The 13838-nt window shown below is 33.5% G+C and overlaps 1 non-coding gene across 1 annotated transcript; it reads left to right on the top strand.

Moving 5' to 3' along the window:
• Positions 1-5715: 5715 nt before the first annotated feature.
• Positions 5716-5777, top strand: LOC112623953. Its single transcript, XR_003119291.1, has one exon. It is a non-coding gene; the product is annotated as a U7 small nuclear RNA (small nuclear RNA).
• Positions 5778-13838: the final 8061 nt, after the last annotated feature.

The raw sequence follows: 13838 nt of genomic DNA, 5'->3' as shown, positions 1-13838 counted from the left end.
TATGCTAAAACTCATAAGATACAGAATTTCTCAGACCCTTGGAAAAATAATTTCCAGTGATCACAGATTTCAAAAAACTAGAAGAGCGTTAATTAGGCAAAGAAGAAGCAGTGGTCGCAGGGTTGAGAGTGAGTTCTGCATTATTTTCTAAGTCTAAAAATAAGAGAGTTCTAACTATGGAAGCTTCTGTTGAATATCAATTTTGGAAATGGAAAAATAATATAATATCACTAAAAAGAGTAAATAAATGTCAAAAGAAGAAAATGTTGCTAACCCCAGCTTTTATGAAAAATGATATCATATTAAAAATCAATAAATATGGAAACAATAAATGTGTTCATTTTAAATTTTACAGATGAAAACAAACACTAACTCATTAAATAAATAAATAAATAAATAAATAAATAAATAAATAAACAATAGGGAATAATTCAAGTTACCAGAAAGAAAAGGCTACGTTTCACCAAATCAAACACTCCATCAATGGTTTAATGATATACCTAAAATTTTATATCATAAAGAAAAGAAAGAAAATAGATGCTATTAGTTAAACTATTTTACACTGCTTTCTCATTTCTCAGACTGTTTATATTATGCTAATCGAAATAAATTTTTTGACTAGTCTAGTTTAGACTAAATTTTGATATTGTCATTCTTCAACCTTCAGGTAGAACCCCTTATGGACCATTCATTGGCTAGGGTACTATTGAAACTTATTCACACAGATTTCAACTCCTCTGAGTCATTTTTTCTTTTCTTGGTGTCTAAGTTTTTTTATACAACAGCATCTTGTATGCCATCGAGAATGTTATAGATTCAGCCTTTCTTAAAATAGTGTCCACTAGGGCCCTTAGGATTTTTCCAAGTAATTCATAGCAACCTTCAAGCCTTAAATATCTTAAATATGGTACTTTAATTTGTTGCATATAGTAGGCAATCTATTTCTATAAACCTCAGCAACAAAATGTAACAAAATTTTACCTATTTTTGAGAATCTTCTTTTCTTAGGTCCTGTGAAACCCTTGCTCAGTGCTTTGATAGTAAATACAAAATTCATTCATTCTTCCAATAATGGATATTGACCTCACTAATATTAAAATTTTACACATTCCTCTTTTATTTCTGTGATACTTTGTGCACAAAATAACTTAGTTTTATTTTAATGCTAATTTATAATATAAACTTTTTGGAGACATATTTACAGTTAAACTCTACATGCCTAGTACACAAATTCCAGTAACTTATTATAACTAATGACTATATGTATAGCATGACCAAGTTCAACTATACAAGGCAGTAATAACTAAATTTTGACTACAGTTTAACCTAAATGGTTGTAAGATTTTTTTTTTTATTATAGAGATATCTAAATGTAGGGAAAAATGCATCTTCGAATTGGTGAATATAGTACCTTATATAATGCATATAATTTATTAGAAAATAAAAAGGCAGAATGTATAGTAAAATTTGAAAAAAACAGAGATTTAAACATTTTGAAAAACAATTTTACAAAAGAACTAAAAAGTTCCTTATATTTTAAAGTAAATTAGATAAAATAAATGAGCAAACACAAATTTATGTTGTAAAGCAGGTTTTTTTTAAATTAAAGGAAACAATAGCATGCAAATTAAACCCACACACCCCATAATTCAACAGAAGTTATATTGAATCACTCATCTCAAGAAAAATAACAAAATAAATTAAAGATATAAAGAAAAAAAGAAAGTCATAAACAGAAATTAACTGAAATAAGAGAAGGAAAATTAATAAAACAAAGAGTTGTTTCTTCTGTTAAAAATATGATAATAACAACTAAAAAAATCTTATGGGAGACAGAAGCAATAATAATAATATGTATATAAACAAATTTAGACATTTGAACGTGAAAATAACTGCAATTTTAGAGAAAAATATTAAAATAAATTTTAATTTGTTACAAATACATTTGGAAAAATTTGGGACAGTTTTTAGGGAAAATGTTACAAATATTTAAAAAAGAATATACTAAAGAAATCTACAAGAACAATTAACATGGTATTGAGACTTCATTTTTTAAATTTACATTTCATTAAGTATCTGCATGAATAATTTGACAAATTCTTTCAAAATTTTTGATTAATTCATTAATTTATTAATGTATTCATTTTTGAGACAGAATCTCCCTCTGTCACCAGGCTGGAAGTGCAGTGGTGCTGTCTCAGCTCACTGCAACCTCTGCCTCCTGTGTTCAAGCAATTCTCCTGCCTCAGCCTCCTGAGTAGCTGGGACTACAGGCGCACACCACCAGGCCCAGCTAATTTTTGTATTTTTAGTAGAGACGGAGTCTCACCATGTTGGCCAAGAATGTCTCAATCTCTTGGCCTCGTGATCCATCCGCCTCGGCTTCCCAAAGTGCAGGGATTACAGGTGTGAGCCAACGAACCCAGCCTCAAAATTTTAAATAAGTAGTAGTACCAATTTCATTTTAACAACTCTGCAATAAAGTGAAAGTACAAAAGTTACCAGCTAATTTCTACATGTCTAATGTTTCCATAAAGTAGCACTAGTCTTCTACTAAAAATCAGGGTGAACCACTTCTAGACTGGATGATTAATAAACAATCTCTGAAAATCTTATCTTCTGTAAAAGCTGTGAGGACAATGGCAAAAATTAGCAAAATCAATTTCATAAAGACTCTAAATTAATAACAGGCTTTCAACAACCAGGAGAACATTTATTTAAGAAAAAATAAATGTCTGAATCTTAGGGAGAATGACAAGCTTGTGGGGTTTTAATTTGTCCTATTCCTACCTCCTATTTTCAGCCCCATGATAGCCTCAAACATCAATAGTCATGCAAGAGTGGTAACAATTGAAAGTAGCAACTTAACAGCCAATGGAGAAGACAGAATTAGATTGGAACTCACCCCTAGGTGCAGAGTATTGTCACTGTATTGCCTCACAATTAAAATAGCTTCCTAATAAAGTCTTATTCTCAGGGATTGTCTTTATTTTATCTGATTTAGAGCTCACTAGATGGGAACTAACCTATCCTCAATACAGTTTATGTTTTGTTTTGTTTTATTTTTATACATTTAAGGAGTACAAATACAGTTTTGTCACCTGGGTATATTGCACAGTGTAAAGTCTGGGATTTTAGTGTAATCACTGTCTGACTAATGTACTATGGAAAATAGTATGATATTTCTCAGAGAGCTGAAAATAGAACTACCATTCTATCCAGCAATCCTACAACTAGGTATATACCCAAAGAAAAATAAGGAATTACACAAAAAAGATACCTGAATACATATGTGTCTTTGGGTGATGTTTTGCAAATAATCAATGATTTTTAAAGTCTTATCTTCCTGAAGTGGCAATACCAGTTGGAAAAAAAAAAAAAAAAAAAAAGATGCAGAACTAAAACTCCAAAAAGAAAGAACTGGAAAATAAGATGTCCACAGGGTGCTTTAAAAACTCCAACATATTTATCTATTATGCCACACATATACACAGAACTGTGTGCACAGCCAAAAGAGAGTTGAGAAGGCCTAATTCCTTACTTCTGATTGATTTTAAGGATTTTTACATGCCGGAAATAAAGGTTAAGACAGAGCTGTAAAATTGTAAAACACTGAAGGAATGCTTTAACACATGCCCAGAACCCCTGAGCAAAGGCCGGGAGACTTACTGATTCAAGGCATTTAGTGAAATATCTGTGCAATTATTAGCAGATCAATAAGCAAAATAAGTTGAGTCTGCCATGGCTGCATATGACAAAGAATATATAAAAGTATTAGGCTGTTCTTGCATTTCTATAAAGAAATATCTTTGACTGGGTAATTTATAAGAAAAGAAGTTTAATTGTCTCACACTTCTGCAGGCTATACAGAAAGCATGGCAGCATCTGGTTCTGAGGAGGCCTCAAGGAGTTTTACTCATGGCAGAAGGCAAAGTAGGAGCAGTCACTTCCCATGGCTGAAGCAGGAGCAAGAGGGCAAGTAGGGGAGATGCTATACACTTTTAAACAACCAGATCTCATGAGAACTCAGTCACTATAATGGGGACAGCACAAAGGTAGGTGGTGCTAAACCATTTGTATTAGTCTGTTTTCATGCTACTGATGAAGACATATCGGAGACTAGGTAATTTATACAGGAAAAAGGATTTAATGGACTTACAGTTCCACGTAGCTGGGGAGGCATCACAATCATGTCAGAAGGCAAGGAGAGGAAGTCACATCTTAAGTGGATGGCACCAGGCAAAGATATATAGAGTTTGTGCAGACAAACTCCCATTTTTGTTTGTTTTATTTTGTTTTGTTTTTGTTTTTGTTTTTTGTCTTGAGATAGAGTCTCGTGCTGTCACCCAGGCTGGAGTTCAGTAGCACGACCTTGGCTCACTGCAACCTCTGCCTTCTGGGTTCAAGTGATTCTCCTGGCCCAGCCTCCCGAGTAGCTGGGATTACAGGCATGTGCCACCACACAAGGCTAATTTTGTATTTTTAGTAGAGAGGGGTTTCACCATGTTGCAAGGCTGGTCTTGAACTACAGCCTCAGCCTCCCAAAATGCTGGGATTACAGGCGTGAGCCACCACACCAGACCCAAACTCCTGTTTTTAAAACCATCAGATCTCCTGACACTTATTCACTACCAGGAGAACAGCATGGGAAATATCTGCCCCATGATTTAATTATCTCCCACCGGGTCCCTCCCACAACACATGGGAATTATGAGAGCTACAAGATGAGATTTGGATGGAGACACACAGCTAAACCATATCATTCTGACCCTGGCCACTCCCAAATGTCATGTCTTCACATTTAGAAATCAATCATGCCTTCCCAACAGTCCCCCCAAATCTTAACTCATTTCAGAGTTAACTCAAAAGTCCATAGTCCAAAGCCTCATCTGAAACAAGGCAAGTCCCTTTCACCTATGAGCTTGTAAAATCAAAAGCAAGTTAGTTGCTTTCTAGATACAGTGGGAGTACAAGCATTGGGTACATACAGCCCTTCCAAGTCTGAAATCCAGCAGGGTAGTCAAATCTTAAAACTCCAAAATGATCTCTTTTGACTTGACGTCTCACTTCCAGGTCATGCTGATGCAAGAGGTGGGTTCCTTTGGTCTTGGGCAGCTCTGGCCCGTGGTTCTGCAGGTTGTAGCCTCCCTCCTGGCTGCTTTCACTGGCTGATGTTGAGTGTCGGTGGCTTTTCCAGGCACAGGGTTCAAGCTCTTGGTGGATCTACCATCTTGGTGTCTGGAGGACGGTGGTGGGAACTATGGGAGCTACAAGATGAGATTCGGGTAGGGATACAGAGTCAAATCATTATCACCACTCATGAGAATTCCACCTGAATAATTTAGTCATCTCCCACCAGGCTCTGCCTCCAACATTGGGATTACATTTCAATATGTGATTTGGGTGGGAACACACATCCAAAGTATATCAATATTTTAAGGAATTAGTTCAGGAAAGTCATCAAATGAACAAAGAACAATAATAATAGCAACAATAACAAAACTCTGAAGACAAGGGATAAAATTGATTCCCATGGTTGCTATATTATTTAGTATGTGTGATTGTTTAAAATGTAGTACAAAAAGAAACAGGAAAATAGGAACCATACACAGAAGAAAAGCAAAGCAAAATAGTCAATAGAAACTGCAATGATGAAGCCCAGATGTTGAACTTGCTAGACAAAAGTTTTAAAATTAGCTATTAGAAGATATTGTTCAGTTTTACAACTCTTTTAAAATACGTCTAGTAGATTTTCTGGTCTTTACCAGAAAGACTTACTGCTACAAAATATATATATATATAAAATATGTTCAAAGAACTAGAGAAAATTAAAATTATTTTAATTTGAAGAATTAAAAGAAAATACAGAATGATGTTTACAATGACAATATAAAGAAATATAATTTTTTTTTTAAAGAGAGAACCACATGTAAATGCTAAATTTGAAAAGTACAATGATTGAAATGAAACAGAAGTACAACATTTTCATCTGGCAAAAGAACAAATCATAAAATTCAAAGATATACCAATTAAGTTTATTTAATCTTTAAATAAAAAAAAAGAAAGAAAAAAAGAAAGAAAGAACAATAAGCAGAGCGCCAGTAACCTCCAGGGCATCATCACGCTTATTGATATGTATTGAGAGTGTCAGAAGAAAAGGGAGACAAAAAGTGGCAGAAATAATATTTGTGACTTTGGAAAGTCTAAACATTGCCTTAATTTTCACTTTCCAAGAGCGTTAAAAAAAAAAAAAAAGAAAAGAAAACACACACATATTAATGGATACACTAAAAAGGCTCAAAAAACTCCAAAGGAGGTAACTCAAAGAGTTTAAACCTAAATGCCTAGAAACGTCATAGTCAAACTGCTGAAAGCCAAAAACATATTTTTTTTTTCCAACTTTTATGTTAGATTCAGGGGCTACATGCACAGGTTTGTTAGAAAAGTATATTGTGTGATACCGAGGTTTGGGGTGTGATTTAACCCATCACCCAGGGGTGAGCATAGTACAAAACAGATAATTTTTACAGCAGCAAGTGAAAAATGACTCAAAATATACAAGGGAGCTTCAATAAGTTCAACAGCTGACTAATCATCAGAAGCACTAGAGCCATGAAGTGGTGGAATGACATATTAAAGTGTTGGAAAAGGCCGGGCGCGGTGGCTCAAGCCTGTAATCCCAGCACTTTGGGAGGCCGAGATGGGCGGATCACGAGGTCAGGAGATCGAGACCATCCTGGCTAACACGGTGAAACCCCGTCTCTACTAAAAAATACAAAAAACTAGCCGGGCGAGGTGGCGGGCGCCTGTAGTCCCAGCTACTTGGGAGGCTGAGGCAGGAGAATGGCGTGAACCCGGGAGGCGGAGCTTGCAGTGAGCTGAGATCCGGCCACTGCACTCCAGCCTGGGCGGCAGAGCGAGACTCCGTCTCAAAAAAAAAATAAATAAATAAATAAAAAAATAAAAAAATAAAGTGTTGGGAAAAAAGACTGTCAATAAATAATTATCTATTCAGCAAAACTATGCGTCTAAAATAAAGAAAAAATGTAGACAGTCTTGAATTAATTAAAAAGAAAGCCTGAGATAATTCATAGCTAGTAGCCCTACTCTTTAAAAAATAGTAAAGAAACATCATATGGCTAAATGAAGAAACACTGTCGAATGACTTGAATCTATGCTAAGAATAAAGAGAAAGTATATGGAAAAGGTAACTACATAGGTAAAAATAATAATAAAAACAGTATCAGTGTAGTTTTTATTTGTAACTCTTCTTCTCCTTAATAATTCATATGTCTTACTCATTCAAGTTATTTGTAGAATCCTCTGTTCAATTATTACCTGATCAATAAGCTAAATAAGTTGAGTCTATCACGGGCACACATGACAAAGAATATAGTTTAAAACATGTATCTACCTATGTGCAGCAATAATTATAAAATGTACCATTACTAGTACAAAGGATGAGAGAAGAAATGGAGCTATATTCATATTTTATATTGTATATTGCTCATATTATATATTGTATATTGTATATTGCTATAAATCTGAACTATATGATTATAGGTAACATGTTTATTGTAATCCTCAAAGAAACCAATAAGAAAATAACCTAAAATATAGTAAAAAGAAACATCTGGTGAATTAAAATGAACATTAGAAAATATCTATTTAAGAGAAGACAGGAATAGAGAAACTTAATGACCTAAGACATGTGGAAAACAACTACGAATTTGACAGATGTGAATCCCACATTATTAATAAATGTATGAAGTATAAATGGATTAGTCATTCTTTTTTTTTTTTTTTTTTTTTTTTTTTTTTGAGACGGAGTCTCACTGTGTCTCCCAGGCTGGAGTGCAGTGGCGCGATCTCGGCTCACTGCAAGCTCCGCCCCCCAGGTTCACGCCATTCTCCCACCTCAGCCTCCCAAGTAGCTGGGACTACAGGCGCCCGCTACCGCGCCCGGCTAGTTTTTTGTATTTTTAGTAGAGACGGGGTTTCACCATGTTAGCCAGGATAGTCTTGATCTCCTGACCTTGTGATCCACCCGCCTCGGCCTCCCAAAGTGCTGGGATTACAGGCTTGAGCCACCGCGCCCGGCCGGATTAGTCATTCTAATTAAAAAAAAAACTGAGATTAAAACAAAGAAGAAACCCACCATGATCCAACTATACACTATTAATAAGAGACACATTTTAGATTCAACCTTCATTCTGAAGGGTATAAGCCCTCAAGAATGCACTCTTTTCAGCTTGGGTTGCTGCACACAGGCACGCAAATTTACAACAAAGCAAGAGAGTACCAAGAGGTACCAAAGTGGATCAACTGTGTTCTGTAAATATCCCATCTGCTTTGTGTAAAAGCAGCCCTATATCCAACTTCTGATCTGAATTATAAACCTATCATGGCTGAGACTCCTCCTTTCTCCTATTGTTCCCTGAACAGAATAAGGTAAAGTGTGATGGTGGCAATCATAACTTTGTAATATAATGGAACACTTGCTGTGTTCTCAGGCAAGAGTGTTCTTACTTTGGGGAACAGGATTTCTAAACCTGAGGAACCAGATTTGCATGGGCAGGAACCACAGAGATCCTAGTGAGTGAGATGGTATATAAAGCCAGTCCTACCCTCATCCCTCCGCTCCCTTGGAGTTTCACTCTGTCGCTCAGGCTGGAGTGCAGTGGTGCCATTTTGGCTCACTGCAACCTCTGCCTGCTGTGTTGCCTCTCTTTGTTTTTGGATCCATTCACTCCTCTTTTGGGGGTACAACAACACAAAGAGGTATTGCTTTAATGAGTATACTCTATCTGAAGTATAATGCCTTATTTTCAAAGAATATTTCCCTATTCTTGTGTTTCAGCTGATCCTAGGAGGCAGTTTCAGTGCTCCAGGATGTGTGAATACAATTCTTTGGTATTGGGTCCAATTTTACACCTTCATTGCTGTGAAATTTTGTCTCATTGGAAGTTATTGGCTTTTGGTTTTGTTTGGTGGGGGAAGAGGGGTTATGTCTGTTGGTAAGGAATGCTGGAAGCCTCCAGATAGAGTTTTTGACTAAGGTTCTATCTACAGGGAAGGTAACTCATGTGCATAATAAGTATCTATCACTGTACAAATAAACAATCCAAAACAAAAAGAAAAACAAAATAGAAACAAAACAAAACAAAAAAACAAACTGTGGACTCTGAAAGAAGAAAGGGTCCCAATGCACTTGATTTGTAATCGAATGGCTTTTTAACTTCTCAAGGAATGATGCCATACTGGAGGTTCAGCATTAGACGTTTTTGCTTACAGGTTGGACATTCAAGGATAGCAGTAACAAAGCTGGCTTTGGTAAGTGAGACTATGCTATTGGTCCCATCTATATCTTTCATCTATCACCATGGCTACTCTATGCTATTGTGTCCCTTTTACCAGCTCTTTGGTGAATGATCAGCTGACCAAGTCTTTTAGTCTGTTCGGCTGTTTAGTACTTTTTCATGGTGGATGTTTATTTATGTGATAAAAATCTTATCACTGCATGCTCGTTACCATCTGTTCATTGACATACCTCTGTATCTACACTCTTTCGGCTATTTATTTTTAAATGCTGATTAAGTGATTAGGTCGTTGGCCACTGCCTAGGAATTGATATGTATTTTGGCTGCTACTTTGAAAAAGATACAGTTCTAAGTACAAAAACATGCAAAAGTACATAACACATATCACTGACTTTTAAAGAATTTATCATAATTCATTTTACAGAAAAAAGTAGTGAGCAATAAATGTTTCCTGATGTTTTGTATGATCCTTTTTAAGGTAGACGCCATTACTTTAAATGGTGAATTTTACTCTAAGCACATGCTATATACTTAGTATAGTATTTACTACCTGGCATCTTGTTCATACGTGTATGCCAACTTTCACATCACCAGAGACCATTGATTACCACAGAGAACACAAAATATCCATAGTTGTTCTGGGCTTAGTAACCAAAATAGTATGTGTATGTAGTGGGTGCATATGTAACGTGTGTGTGGTGTGTGTGTGCAAGGAGATTAAAAGAAAGAGCAAAAGATAGTGTCGGATAGTCTAAGAAAACTTAAAAACAATTTTCAAATCTGTCATTTATTCCAAAAAGCAAACTAATAATATCTGTTAATTGTATCTTGAGACTGAGAGAGCAGTCTTTTAATTCCTGTTTAGTTTTCACCACTTTGAAATAATATAAATATAAAATAAAAATTTAATAGTATGTAAGAAAGATCATTAGAAAAACATGTCATATAAATTGATTAATTACTAATACATTGTAATGGTATGCAACATGGCAGTAACTCAGAAACTTTGTATTTTTTATTTCAAAAACACAAGCCTATTTATTGCTCTTTTTTGGCCTCAGTGTATTTAAAACTGAACTTATAAAATAATTTAGAACAGAACAATCAAAGTAGAGCTCCAGGTCTAAGACATTTGTTATATTGCTAGTAGCTTCCCACTAAGTAGAATGGAAAAAAGAGAAAATAAACGATTTTAATATTTAAGTGACGATGTGTGTGGCATAAGTTAAGCATTTAATGTTACTTTAGAGATATTTGACATATATCTCAGGTGAACTTATCCAGATTTGTTTACTGCTATTTGAATTCATTTGTCCATTTATCACCTATTGAACAATTTTTGACACCATAGTGCTGAAGAATCTGTTAAACATGGAATCAAAGAATAAGCTACATTTCTTATCTGTTAATATTCAGTAATGAGAAAACCAAGAAATCCTCTAAATCATTGTCTATAAAACGGACAAAACATAACAGAAATTACTTCCATAATATTCAAAGATGATGGGGTTTCCCTAAAGGGTTTCGATTAATTACATGCTTTGCATTTGTTTACCTTGTATTTGACTATGCATGTGACTTATTTAATATAGCATAAAAAGTACACAATGAAAATACTAATAATTAATGTTAATTAAAAGTGTATGTGCTTATTTTATATGTATTATCACTAATATTTAAATCACCTTTTCATGATGGATAATGTCATATATATTTAATATCCCCATTCTTCAAACAGTGTTCAAATTAAGCAAATTCCCAGATCATGTATACACTTTACTGCTCGAGACAGCATTTAAACATAAGCCTAACCACAGGCCTATATTCTTTCCATTATCCCATACAGCTTCTAGGATGATTAAGAGTGTCTGTCTGTTTGTGTGTATGTACACATAAGCAATAATATGTTTTAATTAACTCCTTCCAGATTGTATGAAAGAATAGTTTAAAGAAAGCAAAATATCGATTTGTGATATATTCTATTCCTTTCAAACATGCATTATAAATCTAGAGTTAAGTCACGTTACAGAGTCATCAAAATAGAATGAAAAATATTAAAATTATTTTATATTTATTGGTTATTTTTTCATTTGTTATAAAATATAACTTTTTCTAGTTAATAAGCAAGATTTGTTGATGACTGTAAACTGCCATTTTATAATTGATGTTAAATGATAAACAATTTTAAATATATAATAAACATTTATGCTACCACCAATGATATGTAATTGACTCTGTATTCATATTTCATCTCTCAATATAAAGTCATATGCATATGCTTTATTCTCTTTCATCCTTTTAAACTTACTTTTAAATTATATTTTTTCTATTAGAATTATTTATCAAAATTTTGCTAATGTGTTTAATCAACTTCAAGAAGATATTAGAAATGCCAAAATAATGGTTCATCTTTCAAGATCAATGGAGAGCAAGTTGATATGGTAGATGTTCCCAATGAAGATATACATCCCAAACTATATGACCATAAAAAGCAAAGCTCAACAGAGACTCAATATGTTAACAGTTATCTTATTTACAGACTTTAAGGCAAGATCACAGTAATGGAGGTTCCAGCCACTATCTTCCTCTTCAATTACTGTGATAGGCCCATCATGGCCTCTTTGGTGTTTATTGCAATCTCCAAGTAATCTCCAATCTCAGAATTTATGAATTTGCTACCCTTTATGACTGCAGAATTCTTATCCTAGATATCCACATAGTGTGGTTCTTCATTTACTTTAGCTTCCTGCTCACATTTGGAGAGAGATTTTCTCTACTATAAAATACCAGCTCCCCTTATGGGCCCTAGTGTTCTCTACTCCCCCCAGTCTGTTTTATTTTATTCATAGCACATGTAACTATAGGACATATAATATGTCTATATTTTTATTTTGTTATTCCCTAGTTCCCCTACATTAAAACAAGCTTTCAAAGCAGCTATTCCACTAATTTTTCACTGCTATATCCACTATCTAGAATAGTGTATATTTTACAGGTCAAAGCCATATGAGTGTCTCTGTGTGTGTGTGTGTGTGTGTGTGTGTGTGTATATTTTGCTTTTTGTGAACACATAGTTCATATATATATGTATTATAATTATATATATAATATCTTTCATGTATTATAATTAAAAAAAAAATCTTTCATGTATTATAATTAAGTATTATTTACAAGAATACCTAATTTAGGAGAATTACAAAAAAAATTAAACAGTTGAAATAGGAGGAAAATATTAGGGTATGTATAGGTAATACATTCTTTAATTTAAAAAGATTATATACATGATATATTTATATTATCTATATATTATATATATATATATGAACAGAAAGATAGTGGCTTGAGCATTCATTATTGTGATCCTGCCTTAATGTCTATAAATAAGATGACTTTTAATACATTGAGTTTAATACATATATAAAATGTGTTAATTTCTACGCATTTGTGGATTTTCTCGTTTTTGAAAATTTGATGTAAATCTAGAGAATAAGAGTGTTTTTTATAGCAGGAAAACAAGCTATATCTTGAATAAATTTTTCTTTCTGATCACCCAAAATCAAATTGATATTTTTATTCTCTTTAAAACATCTTCCTAATTGCATCACCATTTTATTTGGTCAGACTAATTGTTTATTTTAGTAGTTATTGAGTAATATTAATTTAATACTGATTTGTATTAAATTAGTTTTAAACCTACTAATTTGTATAATTTAGGCATAAATTAACAGTGATTTACACAAGTTACGCTTTATTGATTTAGAATAGTAAAATTATGAATCATTTAACTTTAAAGATATAAATTTCTGATTCATTCGAATAATTATTTCATAATTATTTTTATATTTGAGAAAAAAAATTCTGCCTTAAATTAACAGTAATTTATCCTTTTCTAAGTTTTTAGATTTATATGGACAATGTATCCCATTTCATCTGGTTTACTTTTTCTATTTTCTAATACCAGGATGTTTGAACAAGGACAGGATTTGAGTGCAAGTACAACTCAGATGACAGAATCCATGATATAAAAGAAGCATAATATCAAATTCAGCTCTTACGCTAATAACCACTGCAGAAGTTTCAAAATTCACAGCCAGGCCTTTCTTCCTCTGCTGAATTTCAGCAACAAAGATGTTAGGTTCTGATTTGACGATACTATAGTTCCAACAATTAAATATAATTGGTTGAAATTTATCCTATAGAAACATGTCATAATGTATAATAAAATGCCTCAATAATGTTTTCAGTTAACTTACAATTCTAAACTTGAATACCAAATACCAGAATAGCTTACCTAGAATACATTTAGAGTTTTGTAGTACTGAGTACTTACTTATTTGCACACATTTTTATATGTGAACATTGCTTGAGCAAATGATGTTTAATAACACATAAGTCATTTTTTTCTCTGTAATGATAAAGTTATTTAAATATATAGATGTATCATTAGCAACCATATTGACACAGTGAGAAAGAGAAAGGAATTTAGTACACAATGGAGTACCCTGACTAGATAGGGCC

This window comes from Theropithecus gelada, chromosome 4, assembly GCF_003255815.1.
Source record: "Theropithecus gelada isolate Dixy chromosome 4, Tgel_1.0, whole genome shotgun sequence".
Classification (NCBI taxonomy): domain Eukaryota; kingdom Metazoa; phylum Chordata; class Mammalia; order Primates; family Cercopithecidae; genus Theropithecus; species Theropithecus gelada.
The sequence above is the reverse complement of the archived record's forward strand: the minus strand, read 5'-3'. Positions and strand labels throughout refer to the sequence as shown.